At 43.3% G+C, this 12,861-nt stretch overlaps 1 pseudogene; it reads right to left on the bottom strand.

The window, feature by feature from the left end:
- Positions 1 to 7,248: 7,248 nt before the first annotated feature.
- LOC112933327 (P2Y purinoceptor 3-like) lies at positions 7,249 to 8,295 on the bottom strand (annotated as a pseudogene).
- Positions 8,296 to 12,861: the final 4,566 nt, after the last annotated feature.

The raw sequence follows: 12,861 nt of genomic DNA, 5'->3' as shown, positions 1-12,861 counted from the left end.
AGAAATTTCTAGGATATGGTGGGTTGTTCACAAACAGCTGAAAGGAAAGTGTGGGCTGATGACATTTTCAAGCTTCTTTTGAAGTTTATCCAACTCTTCCGCCTCCCCCCCCCCCCCCCAATATTGAGGCTTGTTCAGTTTTCTAAGGAAAATCTGATTATTTCAGGGTTCTGTGTCTTAGCATGTTCAGGTAGTTTTTAACCTTTCAGAGCAGATCCTGGCATCCCTAGGGAAGAATAAAAGTGTTAGGACACAAGGTGAGCCCTTCTTTTTCCCCCTTCCCAACCCAGATTTCACAGGGTACAGTGCATAAGAGATGGGATAGTTGATGGAATGAGGTGGGAGGAGGATGAGAGAGGGGAGGCTGGGATAGAAATAGCTGGAAGGAGAACAGGCCCAAATTAGCAACAAGAAGCCTGGGCTGGGACACAGAGGGAATGGGCAGATGGGCCTGCAGGCAGGTTTTAGAGTCACTGATCATGAAATGGAGTGAAAGTGTCAAAGGAGAAATAAGTGTCCTCTTTGGGTTCTGGTGGGGTCCGTGTAAGTAGAGTCCAGGCTCGGTGGATGGAGAGTGGGGAAATGGGCCTAAGACAGCAGACATATTTAGTGGATGCTTTGAAATACTTTCCGTGGCTTTAACTTTATTTTACAATTCCATGAGTTTTAATAGAGATTTGTGTTCTGGCTACCACAGTTAAGATATAGAACAGATAGTTTCTCGGTGATCACTTCGTAGGAAAAATATTGTAATATTTGAAGGTAATGTACATGTGGGCCCTTCATTTAAGAATTAAGTTTGGTATATTTTTTAACACTGGAACTTCTGAAAGGCTTTTCTAGTCTGATGATTAAGTGCATAAAGTTTTCATGATTATGGAACTTAATATGCTGTATTTCATGGACTATAATATTTCACCTTTCACATCTTTGAAATTGGGATATATGTTTGGCAACATCATGTAATTCAAAGAAAAGCAGTTGTAGGGAAAACCAGGCATAACACTATAATAATATGATGATGCTTGATGATGTAAGATAAGCACAGTCTTTTGTGTTATCATTTGCTTCTGGCATTACTGAACCTAAGGTTCTTTACTAGAGGTGGTGGTGAGTCAGAGATGTGGAAAATGTAAACCCATTTTCCTCAAGGGTTGCATGGATGCATGAGGAAAACAGACAAAGGAATCAGTGATTCTGTGATTGTGATATAGTTTGATGAACACTGTTACAGAGCAATGGCTAATGGGGTTCAGAGGACCTAGAATACTTCAAAGACTCCCAGAGGAGATGGTCTTTGAGCTGTATCATAAAGAATGAGTAGGATGAGGGAGTGGGGCAAGAGTGGAGAGGGCAAGAGGTCTTAAAGCTGAGCGAGCCTACTGGTTAATGAAAATGGAGTGAAGATGATGTGGGAGGGCAGGAGGTTAGCTTGAAAATTTTGATACAAGGCAGATTGGGGAAGCCTTTTCAGCATGATCTTTTTTAAGATTGTTTTAGAGAGTGCATGCGAGTGAGGGGTTGGGCAGAGGGAGATAGAGGCAGAACAGAGGAGTAGACTTTCCACCTGGCACAGAGCTTGATGTGGGGCTTGATCCCAGGACCCTGAAATCAGGACCTGCACCAAAACCAAGATCTGAGGCTTAATGGATTCGAGCCACTGAGGTACCCCCATGTACAGCATGATCTTAATCCTGAAGGCAAATGGGAGTTTTTGGAAGATTTTTCTGTTGGGGATTAAGATGGGGTTTACATTTTAAAAAGGTGGCCCTAGAAGCAGAAGGAAGGAAATGACATGGAGTTTGAGAAAACAAATCTGGAGTCAGGAAGATGTTTAATATGTTGGAGCAGTGAAGCCCATGAGAGATGATGGAAATTTGAACTAAAGCAGTGACTGGGAAGATGGAAAAGACAAGTTCTAGTGATGCTTGGGAGGTCCAACTGACAATGTGATCGTGATGTGTAAGGAGGAAGAGGCTGAAATTGAAGATGACTCCCAGATTTCCAGCTTGAATGGATGGTGGTGCCATTTAACAGGAAAGAGCAGCCAGCTTGTAATGATTTGGAGTATGAATCCAAGGTAGAAATTACTCTAAAAAAAAGTGTAGCCTACTCTTGCAAGAAACTAGGCTACAAAGGAAGAGAGAACATAAGGAGTCTTCAGCGGCTGTTTTTTTTTTTTATTGTGAGGTTACTGCTTTATTTATAAAGCAGGTCTTGTTAATGTGTTTTTCTACTTGTGGAGTGGAACATTCTCAGACTGCGATTCTTTAGTTTTCTTGAAGTGGCTCTCTTTGCTTTTTTGTTCATGCTTTAACCACTATAAAAATTTCCAGCTACAGCTTGCTGCAAGAACTTAAGTTCTGCTTCTCATCATGGAGTTCTTCTTAAGGCCATTACCTTTGAAGTTGTTTGATATGTTCAAAACAAACCTCTCAACAAAACAAAAAGTTAAGAAATTGAAATACTAAAGAGATTTGGCTGGTTTACAAGAAAGTAAAAGATAATGAGAATATATAACTTTTTAATGTTAGGTTAAGTTGTGCTTAATTGCAGACAACTTTGTGAAACATTTCCCCTCTTTATTGTCTTTAATATATGGGCTAAAAAGTGAGCACGCTTGCAGGTATTGTGTATTCTGGAATTGCTTTGAATTGGAGTTGGTGAGTGTTAGAACAAATAAATCCCAGACAACTCATGATTTAATTTTATAGGCACACATTCATAAATTGGATTTAGGCGGTAATTTCAGAAAAGCATACACAGGAGAATCATTCGCTGTGTGTTCATTTATTCTACAAAGATTTAGTAGGTACCCATATGTTGAAGCCTCTGCTAGATCCTGTAGGAGGGGAAGTAAGAGCATTTAAATTTTGCTGCTCATACAGGGGAGATGTGCCTTAGGTGTGGATGATGGGTCAGAGAAGGGAAAGGGCATTCTGATGCATGGTCAGGGAAGGCTTCTTGGAAGAGTTGGCATTTGGGTTGCTTTCTGAGAGACAGCTATTCAGTCTCTGACTAGTCTTTTTCATGTGATGCCTTTGATTAGTTACCGTCGTTCTTGAAATTGTTGTCTTACTGACTTTCTAGCACCAACTCCTTATCCCCGTGTCACCTGTCAAGACTTTTATGATTCCTATATCTCCCTGGTCCTCCATTTGTTCTCTTTCCTTCTTTCTCACAGGTATCATTTACGTCTGTAGCTTTGAATATATCCCTGGCTAGACAACTCTAAACTCAAGGGTTTGATCCGAAGCCATCTCTGAACCTCCATCCTGCATTTCCAGCTGAGGCCTCCCTCAAGCACTCACATTAAACTTGTCTTAATCTGAACTCTCTCCTGCACTGTTCAGTCTGCCTCCTTTCCTCCCTCTCTTTTTCTTTCCTCATTGACTATTGAGTGCCTACCTCATGCTAGTTGCTAGTTTATCATTCTTTTGATTCCTCGGGCTTGGAGTCTCAGAGTCATTTTTGTTCTGTCTCCTTACCACTCATGCCTAGATAAGTATTTTATTTATCTTAAGTCTTTCTAAGGTGTTTTAAAATCTTTTCAGTTCTATTCATGCCCGTTATCTATATACTTGGGTCACTGCAGTGGTCTTCTCAATGTGGATTGCTGCCTTCTTCATTATCAGCATCACCATTGCCCACTGAGAGTCTACTGTCTTCAGAAGTTGCTAGCATGCCATGTTCTACAGATTGGAAAATGGAGTAGTGGGGGAGAGAAAACAGACTTGGAATGAGACAGGAGCCCATCATCAACTCCAAGGTGATAAGCCAGTGGGAGAGTCAGCAGTTCAGAGTGAGACCAGTGGCATCTGGAGGAAGTAGAGTGCAAGGTCTGGGAAGAGGAGTACTTAAGCTTGTGGAGAAGGTTTTGGGGATGGTGTATTGAATGGTAAACATGTGAGAGGTAGAAATCCACATGGTGGATCAGGAGAGCTATGAGTTGAAAAGTTCAGCTGGGACCACACTGTGATAGGTGTAGTATGCCTGCGTGAGAAGTCTGGGCTTTGTCTCATAGAAGTGAGGGATGGGGTTTGGGTCTATGGACAGAATTAGGGAGAGTGTGATGCACAAAAAATGCTTTTTTAAAGAAAATGGGGTGGCGGTGTGGAGGCTGGCTTTGAAGGGAGAGTCATTAGGAGACCTCACATAAGACCGCTGTGATAGTTTTGTTTCTTTTCTCCAATTCATTCAAAACATGGGGACTGGCAGGTTAAGTTTCTGGTTCACGGCTTTGATCAACCACTGTCCTGTTCAGATGCCCTCAGAGATGCCCTGTGCCTTGAGTGATTCTTTTGCTGGCTTTGGGATGGCTTTTGTAATCACACTTCAGCCCACCTTTCCAGCATCATCTCTACCTCCTCCCCCTCAGGAACCAACTATCGACTCTTACACAGATTTTCCATGTTCTCGAACACTGCTTGAGAAATTGTGCTAATTGAGATTTCACTAGACTTATGCATGCTTGTAATGCTTTTCAGGATCCTCTCAGCCAGTAGTAGTATTGTTAACCCTGCTTGGGAAACTTCCCTAATACTTAACTTCTGTACTGTTCGCTTTTGATTAATTAACAACTGACATGATTTCTTCATAGCTGCTGAAACTGTTTAATTAACATTCATATTGTTGTTTGTGTGGTCTTGCTTTGCTTCTCCAATAGTCTATAACATCCTTACGGGCTGGTACGATGCTTGACACTTTTGTAGGTGCCTACAGCCATTTTATTGGCATCCACTGCTGCCTCAGTCATGCTATTTTGCACATGGTAATATTTGCTGACCTTCAGCTTTGTTCCAAATAACCAGGAAGATTATCAAGATTCTTGGGGCCCAGAGCAATAACATATTTGAGGATCTCGGCTTTGACCAGGATGGGACATTGAGTGAGTAGACTCAGAAAGAACTTTTGTTTCTTCTAGCCTTTTTGTTTCCTTCTGGATGAATTTTCAGTGACCACAGAGGAGTCAGGAACATCCCTCAGACTGATGGTGGGCAGTAGGTTCCCAGCTCCTCTTACAAGTGGGTCTTTTTTTTTTTTTTTTCCCAAAAGGAATAGTCTAGTTTGATTCTTGTCTTGAGATAATTATCCCTGAAAACCAGGATGTGATGTCAACTAAATTAAACTTTTTTGATCCCAACTCTACAGAAATAACTTAAAAATGGATGCTTTTACTTTGCTGTTAAGTAGGTCAGAAGACTCTGCAGAAGAAAAATTAGCATTATATAGATCAGGGAAATAATTGCAAACACCTAAGTTAACAAAGACTAAAGGCGGAAAACTTTGGCCATAGGTGTTAAAGTACTTTTTTTAGATAAAGGTAATGTGTCCTGAGGATTCTAGATTAGTCTTCTTCCCGCCTCCAGGGTTAGCAGACCGATGTACATTCAAGATAAGGGCTAAGAGGACACAGGGGATGGCTTTATGTTTTTCTTGAGGAACCTAGTGCACCAGTTTTCCAGTAATGTAAGCCATATTAATTTGTAAGGGATAATCATTGCGACTGTTGGACAGCTGACTTCCCGGTGTGCTATGCAAAGAAGGGGACAAAAATGAATAATATAAGCAAGAAAGCTGAGAATATTCAAAAGAGCAAACAGTTTTAAGTTCTCTTAGCTGCTATAGAGGCACTTATGTGGAAACAGCTGACCTGCTAATTAGAAAACGTCTTTGCCTATTCATTAAATTAATTATCTCAAGGAATTCTGCTAGGCAATACTTTGTCTAGTTCTAATTATTGTGTGCCCTTGAAAGCAATAAACTGTACTTTTACAATAAAATTTTATAATTTAGACATAGACGTGGCTTCTTCAGACACTTCCTGTAATTAGAGTGGGGTAGTAATGAGGGGTTACACTTTGGTTTTTATTAAAAAGTCTTATTCACCTCTTCATAGGGAGATTATAATGAACTATTAAATAATGTATGTTTAGATCTGAGAACTCCTTGGAGATCAATATTGTTCAAATATGAGGTTTTTAAGTTTATCTTTTTGGATTACTTTGGATGTTATTTTTTTAAAGAATGAACATCATATGATTAAAGACAGTGATAAAATTTTTCTGTCATAAACTGACATTAAATTCAAATAAGAATAAGGTGAGTTGTCATTCATGCAGTTTGCCCTTCCCCCCCCCCTCACTTTGTCCTACAGAGCTTTTTCTAATCTTAATCAGAACCCTGTTAAGAAGTGTAATGTAAAAGAACACACGTTGGATACTCAGTGGTCTGTACATGAGAGCAACTATATGAAAGGTGAAGTCACCTAAAATGATGAGCTGATGCTGTTGAGGAGAACTTGGCTAGATCTTGACCAATGCTTGGATCGGGCCATACACTTCAGTCTTAGGAGTGTGTGCTTTGGAGGCCAGTGCCTGGCTTCAAAGCTTCCATCCAGCATGATGATCTGGACATTCTCCAGCTGGGTGACCTTGGACAAGTTACTTAAAGCCCTCTATTTCCGTATCCTTATCTGTAAATGAGGCAAACAGTAACTCCCCCCTCCAAGGGCTGTTGTCAGCATTAAATGAGTTATTCTATGGAAAGTGCTTTTCCATAGTAAGGACTTTATTCACTTATTCATGCAACCAGTCATTACTTATTCATTCATCCATGCATCCATTCATTTCTACTGTCCATTATACACTCACTGTGTGCTGGGCCCTGCTGCAGATGCAGGCGTTAGGGGTATAGCAGTCAGGTGAAATAAATGAGTAAACAAGGTTCAGATGCTAATAAGTGTTAAAAAGTAGATAGGGAACTGGGTTATGGGGAGAGAGGTCAGTGTTAACTAGGGTGGGTAGGAGCTTTTGAGGAGGTGGTGTTCTAGCCGAGGTCTAAGTGATGAGATAAATGTCAGCTCTGTTTAAAATAAGGTTTTCCTTTGTGTTGGTGGCTCTCTTCATATTCTAACTTTAAAATATCTTTTTTTAAAAAATTATTTTAAAGATTTTTATTTATTAGAGAACAAGAGAGTGCATCCATGAGAAGGTGGGGGGCAGAAGGAAAGGGAAAAGCAGACCCCCTGCTGAGCAGGGAGCCCAATGCAGGGCTTGACTCCAGGACCCTGGGATCATGACCTGAGCCAAAGGCAAATAAATGCTTAACTGACAGAGTCACCCTTAAAATCTCTTCATATCAATATAAAATCCTTTGTAGCAGGACACAACTAGGAGATCTTGAGCCCCTCTCCCAATAGCACATGACTGTGTTCAGACAAGTCATCGTCAGTATCTTGGCAGTACTTCATCTTGTCAGTACCCAGATCTGGCCACCCATGGGTCTCTTTCCCTTGTTCTGCCTGAGTTCCTGGAAGACCCTGACTCTGTTGTTCCCAACTAATAGAAAGTACAGGATTGGATTGAGGCAGCTGCTCATGCTTACCAGAGGCCTCCATATCTTATAGGCCACGCTGACCACTATCAAGAGCTGGCAGTCCTGTGAAGGTAGGAAGCGGAGCATGAGGTAGAAGGAGCGTGTGATGTGAAAGGGCACAAAGCAGAGGGTGAAGAGGCCGCACACCAGCAAGATGGTTCGGATGGACTTGGCCCGGGTTGCATTGCCTGTCTTCATGAGGGCCTCTCCTGGCTTGATGAGGCTCTTCACCATCAGCGAGTAGCACACCAGGATGACCAAGGAGGGAAAGACGAAGCCAGACAACGTCAGAACCACACCATAGGCAAAAAACTGATCAAAATTCTCAGGGCCAGTCATGTCATAGCAGATCATCTGGCCATTGATGTATTCTGTGTGGGAGAAGAACAGTGTGGGCAGTAGCTGGAGGACCACCAGGGCCCAAGTGGTGGCCGTACCCAGGAGGGCGTGCCGGCGGGTCCGGTAGGGTAGTGAACGCAGGGGGTGGCACACGCCCAGGAAGCGGTGCACAGAGATACAGGTCAGTAGCAGGATGCTGCCGTAGAGGTTGGTGTAGAACAGGAAGCGCACCAGCTTGCACAGCAGCTCCCCGAAGGGCCACCTGTCACCCAGGGAGTAGGTGGTGATGAGGAAGGGCAGCGTCAGCACATAAAGCAGGTCAGCTACCATCAGGTTCACCAGATAGATGGTGGCACAGCTCCAGCGCTTGGTTTGGCGCCAGGAGAGCCACAAGACCATGCCATTCAGAGGCATCCCTAGCACGAGGATGATACTGTAGGTCAGGGAGAGGTAGATTTGCTTGTAGTCCTCTGAGAACTTGCAGACTGTCTGTTCCCTTGAGGCATTAGTATCCAGCATCTCCATCTTCTGGGAGGCTCCCTCTGGGAGCACAATAGCTCCTGCTTGTGCTCCTCCTGGGAAAAAAACAAAATGGGCGGCATGGCATCATGACCTTGGCTAGGTGTTGGTTAGCCTCTCCCTTGATCTGGCATTCAAGTCTGGGTTCCCAAAATCTGGTTAGAGTCTTTGTTTGAGATAGGCCAGCTCCAGGAGAAAAAATACACACACACACACATAACAAAAAATAACCCAAGGGCACAGGAGTCTTTAAAAGCAGGGCTTGTAGACTTACCAGGTTCAAAGGGCTGGCCTTACACTGTGTTATATGCTCTCTGCTCCAGGCTAGGTGTGCTAGGAAGCTCAAGTGCAGGTGCAGTTCAAGTGCAGCAGCACCTTCTGGTGCAGGAAGGTGCTGCTGTAATTTAAACAGGACATACAACCTGGATCACTGACTCCTTTGGCTAGAATCCTTTGCATAGAGCCAGGAAACCTCCAAGGAAATTTTGATTTGTATCTCTTTCAGGATTTATTAACTGCGTATTTGAATACTGAGGCTGATTTGCTTATTAACCATCTCAGCATCCCAAACACCCAAGAAAACAAGTCTGAGCCATAAAGCCAGGTGCAACTTCTTTCATATTCCTGCCTCTGCTGATGAAGGAGATCGAAGAGGCAGATCCACATAGCTGGGGAAGCTGTGTGTGAATCCTCATGTGTCACATTGGCAAGTCAGTGGGTTGGTCAGCCAATCACCATGGAGCCTACAGGAATGAAAAGTTTGTTTCTAGAATTTGACATTCAGAAAGACTAATCCAGGGCAAGAGAAAAAGGTTTAAGATAGGTAATTTTGGGATCAATTGAGTGTTGACTATGAGCTATAGCAGAGTTTTATTCACAACAAAAGGAGCAAAGACCTCATTCACTCTGCCAGTCTGCAAACATCTATTGAGCATCTATTGGGTCTGGCACTAGGGATAGGAACATGAATAAAATATGGCTCTTGCTCTCCAGGATTTCACAGTCTGGTGGGGAAGACACAAACCAACACAGCTAATTGTGACAATGTGAAGAATGGTCAACAAAATGCTGTGAAGACCAGCAGAATGCAGCAGTTCTCTGCTAAGGGAGTTCAGTGAAGGTTCTTAATGAGGTGCCATTCGAGCTGCTTGGAAAAAGAACAGAGCAGCTTGGTAGGCAAAGAAGGATGAGGCACTTCCTGTGGGGGTGGCGTGGGGGAGGCAGCCCACAAAAGGGTATGGAGTTTAAGGGCTCAGCGTGTCCTGGGATGGCAGGAGAGCCAGGGTGGGGGATGCCACCAGAAGGAGAATGAATGTTCTTCAGCAGAAGTGTTTAGGGATAGGCTTGTGTTTGAGGGAGATGCTTAGTAGCAGCCCAGGACTGGAGCAGTCAGACTGTAAGGGAGCTGTAGCAGAGCATGCAGATGGGAGATGCTCAGTACTCTAGGTGAGGCCACGAGGGATGGATGGAGGGCAGGGACCTGTCCCCGGAGATGCTGCTGAGGCAGGAATGACTGGACTGAATGGACATAGGGCAAGCACCAGAGGAGGAGTTGAGGGTGTCCCTGAGATTGAGTGAGTAGGTGGTGAGGCCAGTGTTGAGGCCAGTGCCTGAAGCTTGAGGGTTGAGACATGTTCTGAGGTTGCAGGATGGTGGCTCTGTGCTGCAGCTTGCCAAAGGGCTGGCCACCTCGCTAACTGGCTTTGGGATCTACTTGATTAGGAGAGCAAAGCTTTTTGATGGGGTGAGTAAAAAGAATATAGTTTTCTCTCATTTTGTTCTCTGTAATCTTTCATGTGGGGGGTTGGCAAATGCTTAGTTATTTCCATCAAAGCTGCCTTCCCATCTTGGTGTGGGCTCTCAGAGGGAAGCCAAAGAGGGGAACCAGCCTGGCTTACTGCAGGCTCAGCCAGCCAGTTCACACTGTGATCTTATTTAATACTCAGAACAACCTTGTGGATGAAGCATTATTAGCTCCAGTTTACTGCTGAGGAAATTGAGAGTCAGAGAAGACACCCCTATAGGGCTCACTAGGCCCTCTAATCTAGTTGGCTTGTTCCTGATGTGGATTGTGGGTTTCTGCTTCCTCGGAGCACCATGTGGTGTGGTGGAAAACGCTGTGACCTAGCTCTGTCAGGGACCACTACTAAGGTTTGAAATAAGCCACCTTGTCTCTGAGCCATGGTCTCCTTGGGTATAAAATGGGACAGTCTCTCTGGTGAGGTTTCTGTGAGAATTATCTAGAAGAAAGGCACACAGGCCCCACAGGCCTGCTGCAAGGGACAGACCCAACACATTTTAGTCCTCTTCCTACTCATTCTTCCCTCTTTTCCTAGAGACCATGGTGCCCTGAAAACCTGAGCTCTTTTGTTTATGTGGGAGGATGGGAAGGCAAGTGTGCCTTTGTTACCCCATAACTGGAGAAAGTTACTTTTCTTCATGAGTTTTACTTTCATGGTTATGAGGCTATGGTCTGAACTGTGTTCCATACAAATTCATCTGCTGAATGCTTAACTCCCAATGTAACTACAGTTAAACTAAGGAGGTAAAGTTAGGTGAGATCATAAGAGCGGGATCTTAATTCTGTAGGATTAGCGTCTTTGTAATGAAGGATATCAGAGAAAACTTGCTTTATGTGAGGACATAGAAGGTGGCCTTCAGGCCAGGAAGAGAGCTTTCGCCAGGAACCAAACCTTGCGGTTCTTGATCTGAGACTTCCCAGTTTCCAGAACTGTTTCTACCATTTAAGCCGAAGTAGGGTATTTTGTTACAGCAGCTTGAGCAGACTGAGATACCTTAAATGTGCTTTAAGGCCTACTGGGTGGGGAGGGACAGCTTTTCGGATGAGAGGATGACCGTATTAGTCAAGGCGTAAGTGTAGAGAACTAGACAGTGTTTGGACTAGTGTATCATTGAGGTTGCTGTTATGGAGAAAGGAAGAGGGGGAGGGAAAGAAGGCCATAAGGGATTACTTCACTTGCTGGAAGCTGTGACAGTATTGACCACTCCCTCCTCTTTGAAACCTCTCTTCTCTGGTTTCTGTCATCCGCTGGACTTTTCTCCTTGCTCCCTAAAACTCCTAATTCTCTGCATTCTCTGGGATGCAGAACTGAAGGGCTGTGTAGCTATTCAAAGAACAAAGGAAAAAGAGTGGAAGAGTGGCAGGCTGAGGTTTTGCAACACAAGAGAACTTAAGGGGCCTCTGCCATGATGAATCCGATTTTAAGAAGTCCACACTTCTAGCAAGTGTGTACTGCATGCATAATGCACTTTCCCCTCTTTGTTACCATTAGCTCAACAGCTTTCAAAAAGACTGACACAATTTAGGGTTGGGATTTTTTTTTCTTTCAAATGGCTCAGTGAGAGGATGGGCCTCATGAAAAGAATGACACAGGTGTCACCAAATGGGTACCACGGCTTCTGACCTTGAGCCCAGGGTTCTTCCCACTGTGAGTGTCAATGAGCCTGGGTCTGTTTCTGGCGCTCTGCTGAACAGGGCAGGGACCTCAGCAAGCCCCCAGGTGCAGTAGAGATCTCTGCGGACCACACTGGGTGTCTTTCAAAGGGGATAGGAGAGTCTTTGTCATTTTAATGGTCTAAAGTAGTTATCACCACCCACGGAAGTGACACACCTAAGATGAAAGAACTATTCTCTCTCCTTTAACAAGTGTTTATAAGATACATATTTCAAGAGTTCAAAAAGGGAAAAGTAATGAATAAATTTGAGTAACAATAAAATGTTACTGCCTTTCAATTGTTGAGGAATGGTCCTTGAATGAGAAAACCTTTAAAAAAAGATTCTGGGCCAAAGGAGTGGGAATTGCTCATTTTCATTTTAAAATGCCACTATTGTATTATATGTGTTTAAATATATGAATTGATTTTAATATTTAATATTTTACCTTTGTCTGAAGACTTTTCTTGCAAGGGACAGACTTCAACAGTGAAGCGATGTAATGGAGTCTCATAAATACCTTCAGACAGTAAAAGTTCATTTATACAAGTTATTCTGAAAAACTGTTAATATGTGTACTCTTTAAAGATGAATTAGGGATTTATTATTCATACTACATGTAATTATTTGATTTTTCAACAAGATTTTTAAAAAATGAGGCGGTGGATTAAAGTAATTGGTGATTTATTTTGAATTACTTTTCCTAAGTGTTTCAAATCCAGTAGATAATTTGGTGTTACTTGGCCAGCAGACCACTGGGTGGCGATGAAGACCTACAGGTTACAATCCCTAGCCCCTCCCTGGAGGAAATAGGAACTAGGGTTGGGCGCAGGTCCAGGAATAGCTGCTGTGGATGAGGTATAATTCTTTGAGGACAGACAGGAAACCCCACCAATCAAACTACCTCTTATTTATCTTATATCTACAGTTACTATGCTAGGTTCACACTACGAAATGGAGATACAGTCAGCCAAAAGCAGCCTGTTATCATGATTGATTTCATGAGATAGGCATTGTGGTAGGCATTATTTTCCCTGTTTTACAGCTGAGCAAACCAAGGTTCAGAGAGGTTCAGAGAGGTTCGGGGGAAGTCCTATCTGAGATGATCTGGAGAAAGCCTGGGCTTTTTTACAAAACAGAGACTCAGCTCATTCCCAGATTTCCAGGAAATG

Source organism: Vulpes vulpes, chromosome 3, assembly GCF_048418805.1.
Source record: "Vulpes vulpes isolate BD-2025 chromosome 3, VulVul3, whole genome shotgun sequence".
In the NCBI taxonomy this organism is placed as follows: domain Eukaryota; kingdom Metazoa; phylum Chordata; class Mammalia; order Carnivora; family Canidae; genus Vulpes; species Vulpes vulpes.
The sequence above is the reverse complement of the archived record's forward strand: the minus strand, read 5'-3'. Positions and strand labels throughout refer to the sequence as shown.